Genomic DNA, 13339 nt, shown 5'->3' with positions numbered 1-13339 from the left:
TTGGCTTGTGGCTGCATAACTCTGCCTCTGTCTTCACAGGGACTTTTTCTCTGTGTGTTTCTCTTCTCTCTTCTCTTACTAGGACACTGGCTACTATAATAAGGACCTACTCAGATATTCTGAAATGATCTTATCTGGAGATTTTTAATTTAATCTAATTGTACCTACAAAGACCCTTGTCCACAATAAGGTCACATTCATAGGTTTTGGGTGGACATATATTTTTTTTGGCAGCGGGGGTGGTAACGTCATTTAATTCACTATAGTTACAAAACCAAGGGCTTTTAAAACAATGTTACAGGAACATTGGTCTTCAATAGGTCAAGCCATAGTCATCAATTACCATTATTTCATATACTGAACAGATGTATTAGATTTCCAGCCCCTGTTTTATAGGAGAATTACATAACAAATTTCCCCTTCCTCAGTTATACATGTACAAATAAATGATTACTGGGCTCCCAGAGATGAGACACTGCCATCAGTCATCTCTTTGTACCAGAGACTGTCCAGACATAAACCTTTGAGAGTCCAAACTGAGAAAAAAGTTGAAAGTATTAGCACTATTTTAAGAAACCTTTTTGAACTCCATTCATAAGGCACCAGGCAAGGTACTCAGGACATAGTAAAAAATGAGAATCTTTCTCTTCCACGTCTACTTAAAAAAATTGTTAGAGACATGACTTTGTTATGTAACTATGTTTAAAAAATAAAGGAAAAAAAAACCAGTGATATTCAAAATAAAACAAGAGAGGGTCCATCATTTATTTCCTGTTTTTGAAAAAGGACCAACTATAATTTATCCTGAGAACTCTAAGAGATTTGAGAAAATTATTAGAAAATATTTACTTTATCCTAAATGTAGAAGAAAACTGTTTATACTAGTGACAGCAAAATTACTAAAGACTTTGAACTTGTTACATTTTTTTTCATTTCAGACTAGCAAACACTCTTTTTTTTCTCTCTTAATGACTAAATTAACTTCACAAGTTGGAGAAGTAAAAGTGACATTCCTAATTAGTCTGCCAGGTTTCTATCCCCAAACTAGGCTTATAGGTTAGGTAAATTTGAAACAAATGTATTTATATCACAATATGATCCATCAACAAATTACCAAGAAATGAAATGTATAGTGCTGATGAAATATCTGAAAAATGTGTGAATCATCCAAAGAAGTCTTATTTTGCCTTCTAGATATTGGTCATAATAGTCTTTTTTTTAAAAAAAATCTTAATTACCATTCAGATCTCTCCATTCTCACTTGTGAAAAGGTAAAGGTAAATACCAAGAAAAATATGTAAGTCACAGGACTATGTATTGTCCTGTGAAAGGCTAAGGAACATTTTAGCCAATCTTAGGGTCTCCAATTGACAGGAACTACCCTGCGGTTTCCTAAGGACATGGGGTTCTTAGGGTTCTGGGCTCATGAAGATTTTACTTTAGACTTTTCCTACTAATTCAGTAGAGCAGATAACAACTGGCTTTACCTTTAGCCCCACACTCTGTGACTTGGCTACTTCTGGACTTCCAGCACCTACTTCTTTTTGTCTGAAGACTTTCTGTGGCTGTGGAAGAACCCTTTGGCATGCATGCATCTGGCTGGATGTGTTATAGGCATAGCCCTTAAGCAATGATGAACAGGAGATAGTGTGTGACTATCCTGGCTCTCTCACTCTCCCGATGGGATGGCCCTGTCTCCCATGTTTCCTCAGTGGGATTAAGCTCTGGTGAACCACAGTAGGAGCTGGCTTTAAACCATCTACTTTATTGGCTTTCTCCTTCTTTGTCTGATTTTGCTTGTTTCCTTTTTAGTGTTTTCTTTACCTTCCAAATAACTGACATGCTCTCAAAACCTTATTTTAGGGACTACTTTTGGAGAATCCAAAAAGAGCCATGAAGGGAGCCCCGACTCTTCTCTGTCTAAGAACAGAGGCCCAATTTTGCCTGGAATTTTAAATCATGGGGTTTGACAGGTAACTCAGGTTGGAGTGCTGGGACATTATTTAAATTAATAATAGGATTTTCTCTCTGGATTGAAAATTTGGTCTGAGAATCAGACACTTAGAATTTTAGAGCTGCAAGGTGCAGTCAAATCTTTTTATTGTATGCTCATGGAAATTGTTTTCTAGGGAAGCCAGGGGTATAAAATAGCGACAAGTCAGCATAAGAACTGAGAAGAATTAACTTAAAACATATAATTTGGTGTATATGGTAGCACTCTTTTTTTTTTTTTTTTTTTAATTTATTTTGAGAGACAAAGAAAGAGAGCACCCTAGCAGGGGAGGGGCAGAGAGTGGGAGAGAGATAATCCCAACCAGGCTCCATACTGTTAGCATGGAGCCCGATGTGGGCTTGAATTCATGAACCCTGTGAGATCCCGACCTAAGCCAAAATCAAGAGTCAGTGCTTAACTGACTGAGCCACGCAGGTGCCCCTATAATAGCATTTTTAATAGATACTATTCATATAGCTTTCTCCCCAATTTTGTTTCTAGTACCTTTAAGGGTGTATGTGTGTATGTGTCTGTGTGCAAACTGTCAATATTTAAAGGTTGGACCTCACAGGCCAAATAATTAAAGTATTCAACCAAATTTTCCCCAGATACCCATGTCTAACAACTATATTTGAAAGTTCATCAGATGTCCACGTTTAACATTTCAGCGCAACAGGCTGACCCAATCATCTGACCGAGCCCCACGTCCTGTTATGTTTCTCGTTGCTCTCTGCTTAGTATCTGTCCCCACTGCTGTTGCCTAGGTAAGGCCACGGTTAAGCCTCTAATAAGTCTTCTTGCTCTCCATCTCACCTCTCTAAACGATGCTGCACACAGCAGCCAGGGGTCAAATTTCAAGGGGTCAAATTCATGATATTTAGTTGCTTAATACCCTTCACTGGTTGTCCAGACTCAAGATAAAACATCAAATGCCTTAGTGTGGAAGTCAGAAGGTTTCTCTCTCTCTCTCTCTCTCTCTCTCTCTCTCTCTCTCTCATTTTTCTCTTTGTGAGTTAATATAAGGTATGTGTGATGGATTAAATGGTTCTGAAGGAGGGACAAATGGATGAAACAGAAGAAGTGCTAATTGCAAGAGAGATATTTGAGAAAAAGTCCTAACAGAGTGAGTCCTGGAAGATGGCAATTCTCACTCACCTTCAGTGTCTTATACATACTGTTCAAAATCCCTGAGAAAGGATCCACCCTTGCTTCACCCAGACGATTCTAACTCATTACTCCTTGTCTCAGAGTTGAATGTTCTTTTCCCAGGAAACCCTTTCTGACGTTCAAAATGTACCTGTGCCCTCAACCTTGTGTGCACCACGTCGCATGTGCTTATATGTTATAATTTTATGCTGACTTCTCTGTGTGTCCCACTGTGAGCTCTCTATCCTACCGTGCTGGAAGCCGAGCTCTCCCAGCCTGATGGCAAGGCCCAGGCTGTGGACAGATTGGTGACTGCAAGGCGGCCCGCTGACAGTGAAGCTTCTTGTACTCCCGCTTTTAGGTAATTTGGCCTGAATGAAAGTACCTGGGTATTGTCTGTTGGGGAATTGACCTCAGCAGACCCCGTAGGAAAAGAACCATTAGGGAAGAAAATAAGGTTCCGCGAGAAATTGAGCGGCCTTACATTTAGCCCTTGCCATGTCTTATGGAGACTCCTCTGCTTACAGGAAGGATAACCTCATGCATTTGCCAGCAGAAGTGGCCAACAAAGGAGAGACATATGGATTTGAAAGCGCTACTCCGGCAACTAAGGAGTGTATCTCTGGGCACAGGTGACTTCAACCCCTAGGCCCACCTGGCCCTCCGGAGGCATTCCAGATGATGACTGAACCTAGTTGGTTAAGGTACAGAATGTTTCCTTAATTCCTAGGTGCATTGTTTCTCTGAGAATGTGTGAGGCATGGGTTTCTAAGGCTTTTTCAGCCCCTTCCTGGCACCTCGGACCGAGGCAGACACATTGTTCTTCTGGCCTCATGTGGTTAGGAGGTCATGCCCCGTAACTCTTCCACTTGAGGTGTTGAGAAATGGAGGGCCTTTCATGCGAACAGCAAAGCAAATGCTTTATAGACTATAGATAATTATAGATAAACGCAGATGCATAATGGAATAATGTAAGAAATTAATAATCAAAGAGTATGCAAGAACATTATGAGAAAATCGCCATGTTATTTCTTTAAAAAAAAATTTTTTTTTTAACGTTTATTTATTTTTGAGACAGAGAGAGACAGAGCATGAACGGGGGAGGGTCAGAGAGAGAGGGAGACACAGAATCTGAAACAGGCTCCAGGCTCTGAGCTGTCAGCACAGAGCCCGATGCGGGGCTCGAGCTCACAAACCGTGAGATCATGACCTGAGCCAAAGTCGGACGCTTAACCGACCAAGCCACCCAGGCGCCCCATGCCATGTTATTTCTTAAAGGTTGATTACACATAGGAACATTTTTAAAATTAGGTAATGTTAGAAAAACACGGATGACGTATGCTACAAGGAAATCACTAGCAAATATAATGCCACGTTTGCTACAATTAATCGGCCAGATCAACTCACAGCGGTTGTCTGTGTCTATTTTTATTTTAGTTTTTTATTTTAGTTTTCTTTTATTTTCACCGACGCTGTCCTTCCTCGGGAACCCCTGGGCCTGGTGGAGCTGGACTCTGGAACTACCTGTAAGGACCAGGCTCTTCTCAGCGTGTGTGGTACATGGTAGATAAAAGTAAGTGTAATTGTTGATTAAATTCATACAGTAGGTAATAGAAAAGATGTATGTGCTTGGTGATAGTAAGTGGTGGTGAGGAGTGCTTCTCATAAATTTAACCTACAAGGTAAAGATTGGCAATAAATGGTAGGATAGAGAGGGAGGAACATACATTAAAAAAACAAACAAACAAACAAACAAACAGTGAAAATAGATTTTCCAATCTTTCCAATATGGCTTCCTGGTCATATTGCTGGTATTCTGTCTCTGTTCCAAGAAAATCCCATTAAAAGAAATTTTGACTGTAGCAGAACGAGCCTTAGGAAGTGGGGCAGTTCCTTTTCGAATTATACTGTTCAAAGCTTAATTATGAAGAGCAATTGTCCTCAGGAAAGGCAGCCGAGCTAGCTCAGCTGTCCTAACATGGTCTTTTGACCCCAGCCTCAGTGCAATTGCTTGGAACGTGTTGGTTTCTAATTACTGGCCATAGAAACAGGCATTAGATGTCGATGAGAGTGGCCAAGAATTGCTGTACACAACAGAAACCCAGATTCTTCCCCAGTGGTCAGCGCCCAGCAGCTGGGCTCAATTTTTCTATTTCAAGTTAGTAATGCCTGTAATTGCTGTGTGATTCTACGTGTGATTCTTCTTCCTTGTCAGAATCTCCATTTACGGCTCCCTTCAGAACTCTGAAGCTAGTAAATTCATGGGGATTGTTCCCGTGGTTTGTTTTGAAGTGGCAAGAATTATGAAAGCAATTCAGACTCTCTTTCTGGTTATTTTTCCTTCCTAGTGTTTAGTCTTCCTAACTTGAGCAACAGTTTAACATGATTGTGCAAGTCATGGAACCTCTGTCAGGGTCCCATAAACTTGAAATGGATGGTATCTATTATCAGAGACTCATACAGCTTTCATATTTTACTCTCTATATTGAGTGGCCGGTTATTACCCTTTTTATACCAAAATGGCTGCCTGTTAAACTGCCTAACACTTGCAAGAAAGCAAACACAACCAGCATTCAATGTTTTACCATAAAAGCAAGAAATGGAAATGACCTTTCTGGTCAGTCTCTCTACCCCCTTGTCAAGTCCCCAGAGGAAGGATGCACTAAATGCTTCATGGTTTCTTGCTGGTGATGAATTAGAATGTCTCAAACTTCCCGTAGGACGCTGACAGATGGAGTTCATCTGACACATGGTAGGTTACAAGGCATATGCTGCAAAGATAAGGGAGACGAAGCTGAGAAAGACAATGTGAGTTTGATGGAATTTTAATAAAACATTGACGGTGTGGTGTTTTCTGAAACTAAACTTTTTTTTTCAGTGCAATAAAATGCCTTAGCCTTCCTTTGCCTAACTCTATTTTTCCTCATAAAATATATTTAGACTTTGAGCTAGTGACAGGATTCTCGAAGACAGTTCTTTGAAAAACAATTCTGAAGGTGCCACTAAAGGACTGTTGAGTGATTCTTCCCTCAGGGCATTTCACCAGTAAAGACTGCAGATTCATCTATTTGTCTGTTTGTTTGTTTCTAGTCCCTTCTGGTTAGAAAACATAAACCAAATAATCAGGAATAGTATTTACAATGGAAATAAAAGATGAGTGATGGCACAAGGTAGAAGTTTTGCATGAGACTACATGAGTACTGAAAGGAGGTTAATTTTTATGCATGAGCTAAGATGTGAGGTGAGACAGGACAGGAAGCAGAGAATGTATGCCATTTCAGGCACTTTAAACAATAATACATGTCGATTTTGACTCAGTTATCTAAATATTTTAGTGGGAAATATACTTGGGGACCCACAAGATTTGAATAATGGAAATAGTTCTCTGTTTCATTATGCTAGCATAGACTTGCCTTGGTACAGTACTGCAGCCTGGGGAAAGCTTTCTCTCTTTTTATATATGATTTATGATGTATTGCTCATGGCTGAGGGTGACAATGGTGGTCAAAAGGGAAGTTTTTGAGTTAAACTAAAAAGGAAAGGAGAAAATGAATCCACTATCTCCACTTGTCCGAATTTCTGGTTCTGACAGAGTTGAGATACCCAGTCTGTCCAACTGGGTATATTATGCTCTTTTAATTTTTTAACGGAGGCGATTTCTATCATGATGGCTTAAAATAACTTTGGATAAACTGGAATCAGAAATCATTATAAGGCAGAAGAATAGAAACCTTTAGTTATCACAGAGTTGGTTAGTTTAATTTTTTTATAATCTTTTTGATGTTTATTTTTGAGAGAGAGGGAGACAGAGCACGAATAGGGGAGGGGCAGAGAGAGAGGGAAACACAGAATCCAAAGCAGGCTCCAGGATCCGAGCTGTCAGCACAGAGCCTGATGTGGGGCTCGAACTCACAAGCTGTGAGATCATGACCTGAGCCGAAGTCGGACGCTCAACCGACTGAGCCACTCAGGTGCCCCCAGAGTTGGTTAGTTTAAAGATACATTTATAACTAAATAAAACTCCATGATTTTAAGTAGAAAGTGGGCATTTTTATTTACTCTTTGGATGAGAGTTGGTATATGTTTTGGAAATGTGTTCAGTAATAAGTGCAATTTTATATTTGTTTCATTTTGTAAGAATTCCTTTGGAATTTCAAAATTAGGAAAGTCAAAGTGGGAAGCTCCCTATTGCTCTTTCCCCTATAACCCGCTCATTTATTGCATTTCTTTTCAAAATTTATTTCTAGCCTATGAAAAATACACTTGACCCTGAACAATGCAGGAGCTAGGGGCACTGACCACCCCTCTGCAGTTGAAAATCCAAGGGTAACTTTTGATTCCCCACTAGTGTAACTGCCAATAGTCTACTGTTGACAGGAAACCTTACTTAGTCAATTAATACTTTGCATGTGTTATATGTATTATGTAGTACAGTCCTACAATGAAGTAAGCTAGAGAAAAGAAAGTTATTAAGAAAATCATAAGAAAAGAAAAATACACTTAGAGTCCCGTTCTGTAAAAGACCCCCATGTAAGTGGACGTGTACACTTCAAAGCTGTTTGTTCAAGGGTCAACTGTGTATATTTAATATTCTCTCTGTAAATGGATTATGCAATACATATTGTTTCCTATTAGACACACACTCATTCCTATGCGATCATTTATTTTGGGAGCAATAGAAAACTACACGAACACATTGATTCTCTGCTATATAAAGAATGAATTATCATGCTTTCAATAGGCCACCAATTTTGTTCTCTTTTTCTTCCCTATTTTAGAAATACCGTTGCAGGTTATTCCAGAGATTAACTTTAAAGACTTAATATACATGAACTTTAATTTTATGAATTATCACATTAACTCACTATCCACTATAAAAGAGGACATTAATATATACATCCTTTATTTCATTTCTTCTTTTTCCCTCTACCTCTTTGCATGATTTAATTATTATAAAATGCATATAGCATCCCGATTAGCAACATAGTTAATCTCCTCTCTCCTTTAGCTATTAGGTGACTTTAAAAATTGAAAACCATTTAAAATTTGTTGAGTGATTTATAATAAAGAGGCTCTTAACTAGGCTTTCTGCATACATTATCTCATTTAGTCTTCAGAAAAATGTTTGTCCAATATCTAAAGGCTGAAATACATTGACACCTGAGTATTTACAGGCATCTCAAAATTAGCATGTGTAAAATGCAACTCTCGATTCTTATTTTGATCATCTATTGCTGTACAGCAAACTGCTCCTAAACTTAGTGTCTTCAAACAACCATTTTATTTTGTTCAGGGTCTTGTGGATTAGAAATTTGGGAAGGGATCATCAGACGGATGGCTCATCCCTGATCCACATGACATCAGCTGGGGTGTCTGGGACTGAAGGATCCTCTCCCAAGATAGCTTTTTCTCTTATGTATATGTCTGGCACCTTTGTTTTCTCTGATTCTGTCTCTCCATCCAACTCCATGGTGCTTCATCTTCCATGGTCTTTCCATATGGCTTGGGCTTCCTTGTGGCATGGTAGCCTAGAGTAGACATACTTCTTACACGGGGATTCTAGTCCTAAGATTGAGTGTTCTGAGAGACAAAGGAGACGTTGCCAATCTCTTAAGGTATGGGCCCAGAAACTGGCACAGCATCACATGTGTCATATTTCATGAGGTAAAACAGTCACAGAGACCACCCAGGTTCGAGGGGAAGGACATAGCTCCACCTCTCAAAGGCATAAGTGCCAAGGAGGTTTGGGGGGCTATAAAAAGTTTGCTACAGTTTCTTATTTTGTAATTCCCCTTCCACAACTTTTTCTACCCCAGAAAAATCATTCTTTCAATCACTTTGGCCCAAAACATTGTAAGTAATCTTTCCTGCTGTTATTCTCTCTCACAGCCCATCTCAAAAAAAAAAAAAAAAAAAAAAAAAAAAAAAAAAATCCTGTTGGCTATACCTTCAAAATATATTCATACTCTACCTACTAATTACCACTCCACAGCTACTATTCTGGTATAAGGTGTCAACATCTGTGTGTTCTTGACAACTGAAGAAATCTCATATCCCCTAACTATAGCTCTAGGTGACTGGGTTTAAGAAAAGGATAATTTCTGGCAATACAGTTGATCAGGGCATGTCACCAGAAGAGGAAGATTTAGGACTGAAGTCTTAAGAAGAGGAATTTAGCACATTTATTATTTTTTACTTTATAACATCAAAAGTTATAAATGCACATGGCTAAAAATATCAGTGTTCAAATGAGTTTGAATTTTCTTTCACTTTTCTTTTTTTTTACTTTTTGACCGTATTCCTAGACTGAATCACTTAAACCAAAAAAAAAGTTTTTTTAATTGAATTCTTTTGCTGATTATACCCATTACTAAATAATGTGTGTATCCAGTAATTTATCAACTCATATTTGTGGGGGCAATAATTCTAGATAATTCCGTTTTCTAGTCTTCTTCTAACGATTTGGAATTTTTGAAGCATATTTTATTTGCAGAAATTTTTTTAGGTATATAAATTAGCCGTGAAAAATGCGGGTCTAAAATTTTCATTTTCATTATGCCTCAAATGTGTTTCACTATGTGTGAAATATATGCTCTCTCCTTTGTATTTTAACATGCACTCTTTTATATGTGAATAATAGATTACTTATTAAAAAAAGACACATTCAATACTTTTGGGGATGTATAAGGAACACATCTTTTTAGTTTTGTTCTTTTTTCCCAGCAAAACTATAGGTCTCTGAATTTAAAATTGAGGTTCTAAATGACTTCAAACATCACAAATCATGCATATCCTGGGGCACATTCTTATTTAGTGTGGGTTGTAATCAGGATAATTAAAAACATCACTATTTTTGTTTGGTCTTTGGAGATTTGATAACGAGAGAGCCATAACTAGGTTCAGGTGTTTTAACAAGAGAGGCATATAATTCGTATGCTGTTAAAATTGGTGTACTGTCTGTTTACACAATAATTATCATTAAGTTATTATTTTTTTCCTAACAAATAAGATTGCCTTACACATCCAGCTCAAGTGATGGTCATGATCAAATTACTTTTTATATTACTCCTAAATTAGGAAGACAGCCAGGTGACTCCATCAAAGTTTAGAGTAATTTCTTTGACTCCATCAAAGTTTAGAGTAATTTCTTTAACATCTCCTGCAGGTGGTGAAATGTTTAATGAATGTGGCACATGCTTAACTATCCAGCATCTTGGTAATGGATACCATAAATACATATATAGTAGGTAGAAAAATCTATGAAAGTTATTACATATTTATCTTATTTTGATAAATAACATTATGTGAAAGTGAGCAAAAAAAATCAAAAAATCAAAAAAGCGTTTCATCCAAAACTCGAAACGTTGATCTGAAGCTGTCAGGGCAACTCAAGAGCATCGTGTCATGGTCCAACAGGGAAGTGCGATCTCTTGTTTTCCGAACGATGGAACCTGTGTTTTTCATGTAGGAGATGAGTGACCCACAGAAGGTGTGGAAAGTGTTCATCTCCCCATGTTGCTGTTAGAACATTTGGCTTCCTGTCTCCCGTAATTTTAAGGTATTGAGTTGTTGCCATCACCCAACAACCCCTGACTCAAGAACCAGCTTTCACCCTGTTGTTCAGTTGCTTAGTTCTTCTCCCTTTGCCTGTGTCTTCATGCAATGGTTTTGTTTTTTTTTTCTCTTCTCATCCTGAGTTCTCCAGTGAGCCTTCCCGCAGTGTGACCAGTCATCCAACGTACATTCAGTATGAGGTCCTATTGAAAGGCTCATACAAACACACATACATACTGCATCTGAATATTGTTTCGCGTTTTCATCATTGTGTACGTGATGGATATTGATATTGATGACTCTGATTTGCACTAATTTTAGGTGTGATTTGAGATAAGTTATTCCACCTAAAGGTCACTTTCAGCTATGAAATGGAAGTAATACCTATACGTTTCTCATAGTGCTATTGTGAGGATTAATAAGCTATGCGATATGCTCAAATGTTTTCTATTTCTATTGTGGTTATTATTATTACTATCATTATTATTATTACTATCATTATTATTACATGTGTAAGTTCTATCAATACCCTGGGATAATATATTATCTGGGGCTAGCCGGAGGGATTTTCCTCTTGGCCCATGGTCTGCCAAGGAGTTAAAGATAGAATTTAGGATGTTTGTGAACTTGTATGGAATAAATATTATTTACATCTTCACTAATCTGTAAGGTTACTTTCCTTAAGGGAAATTTAGCATTGTCTTCCATTACGAATGTAGGCAAAAACTCTTAGTATTGAGCATTACCTGTGGTATTGGTATCAACAGATAGCATTGATATTTTTTGGCACATTATACCTGTGCGTATATAAAATACAAAGGACAGAGCATGTGTGTATTTATAATTATATATTTTTATATATACTAACATATATAATTAAAATATATATATTATAGAATATATAATTTATGCTCGTAACTATAACCAAAAACAAATAGCTATTTTATGTGATCTGAGTCTTACAGTTTCCAACTGGCCGACTCTGGTAATGCTTTGCCCAGTGGTCATTTAGCCACCAAATGATGATGTCATATGTTCTCATAGGGAATTCAAAAAGTCTTGCAGAATTTTGATGTTCCTTGAGAGGAGTCAGTCCTCATGAGGTGAACCATGGAAGCTTTAATTACATTTGCAACAATAAATCCTTGGGAATAGATATTTTCAAGCCTTGTAACTTTCAAAGAAAATGTTGAAAATTTTGGTTGTCCAATGTGACATGCATGTTGCTTTGTCAAAATTCGCTCCTGAGTTTCACGCTCTTATTTAGGATAAGCACCTATAGTTTTCACAATGATCGCTCTGAAAAGATAAAATTTAGGGGCACCTGGGTAGCTCAGTCAGTTAAGCATCCAAGTCTTGATCTCAGCTCAGGTCTTGATCTCAGGGTTGTGAGTTTAAGCCCCACGTTGGGCTCCACGCTCTGAGCCTACTTAAAAAAAAAATTAACCTTGCCTTGCCTATGTAATAATTATATTTCTTATTACCTAACATGTTAACAAACAAGCACATTGTTACTCTGTCATGCATATATATTTTAAAATATTTGATGACATTTCTATATCATTTTCTCTGTAACCTTTGTATTTTATTAGCAATGCTATTCTAAAAAGGGGATCCATAGGCTTCACCAGACCTAACCAAAAAAGTTTCAGAATTCTTGACCCAGAGAATTGAATTTATTTAACATTTACAGATAACATCAGTGCAATTTCATCTACTTTGGGGTTCTTACTAATGTCCAATTTACATATTTTTTCTTTGATTGGTTTTTAAGAGACAAATGCAAATTCAAAACCTAATAGTTCTTTTTTCTTTGTTAATATTTATATTATATCAGTGAGCCTAGGAAGTGCAATTTGCTGTAGGCTCTGTTCTTTCTAATACTACCGTTTATGTTTCTCTTTAATATTTGTTTTCTTTCTTCTGCCATCTTATGCCTACTAATTTATGTCAACTGACATTTTTATGAAGAATCTTCTTTTAAGTACTTGTAATTTTCCCAGTTGCAAGCCCTTGGTTTCTATAAGACTAGTTTCTTCAACCTCTAATTCATGTTTTCCTTTTGTGTTTATTTAGAATTTTTATATAGTTACTACTATTATTCTTCACTAGAAATGTGGAACTATTTCAAAGGTAAAAAAATACTGCTACCTCCCTGTTGGTGGGAATTTTTATTATGATGTCCATTCACTCATCAAAGCTCTTTGAAACGTAATCATTCATTATGTATTCGGTGAGCACCCACTGTGCTTTACTTGTGACAAGTCTTCCCTGACGGTATAAACAGGCAAGATGATCTTTATTTCTGGTGTGCCTGGGTGGCTCAGTCGGTTGAGCATCAGACTTTGGCTCAGGTCTTGACCTCAGAGTTGATGAGTTTGAGCCCAGTGTGGGGCTTTGTGCTGACAGCTCAGGGCCTGGAGCCTGCTTCGGATTCTGTGTCTCCTTCTCTCTGCCCCTTCCTTGCTCACTCTCTCTCTCTCTCTCAAAAATAAATAACAAAAACATTAAATTTTTTTTAAAAAGATGATCTTTACTTTCAAAATGTTTAATTTTGAAGGGGAATATAGGCATGTGACATATAACCATGAAAATTAACAATGATAAGGGGTATAGGAAAGGAATAAAAAGGCAAATGTTCAAGCC

Source organism: Neofelis nebulosa, chromosome 1 (assembly GCF_028018385.1).
Source record: "Neofelis nebulosa isolate mNeoNeb1 chromosome 1, mNeoNeb1.pri, whole genome shotgun sequence".
Classification (NCBI taxonomy): Eukaryota; Metazoa; Chordata; class Mammalia; order Carnivora; family Felidae; genus Neofelis; species Neofelis nebulosa.
Note: the sequence above shows the minus strand (reverse complement) of the source record.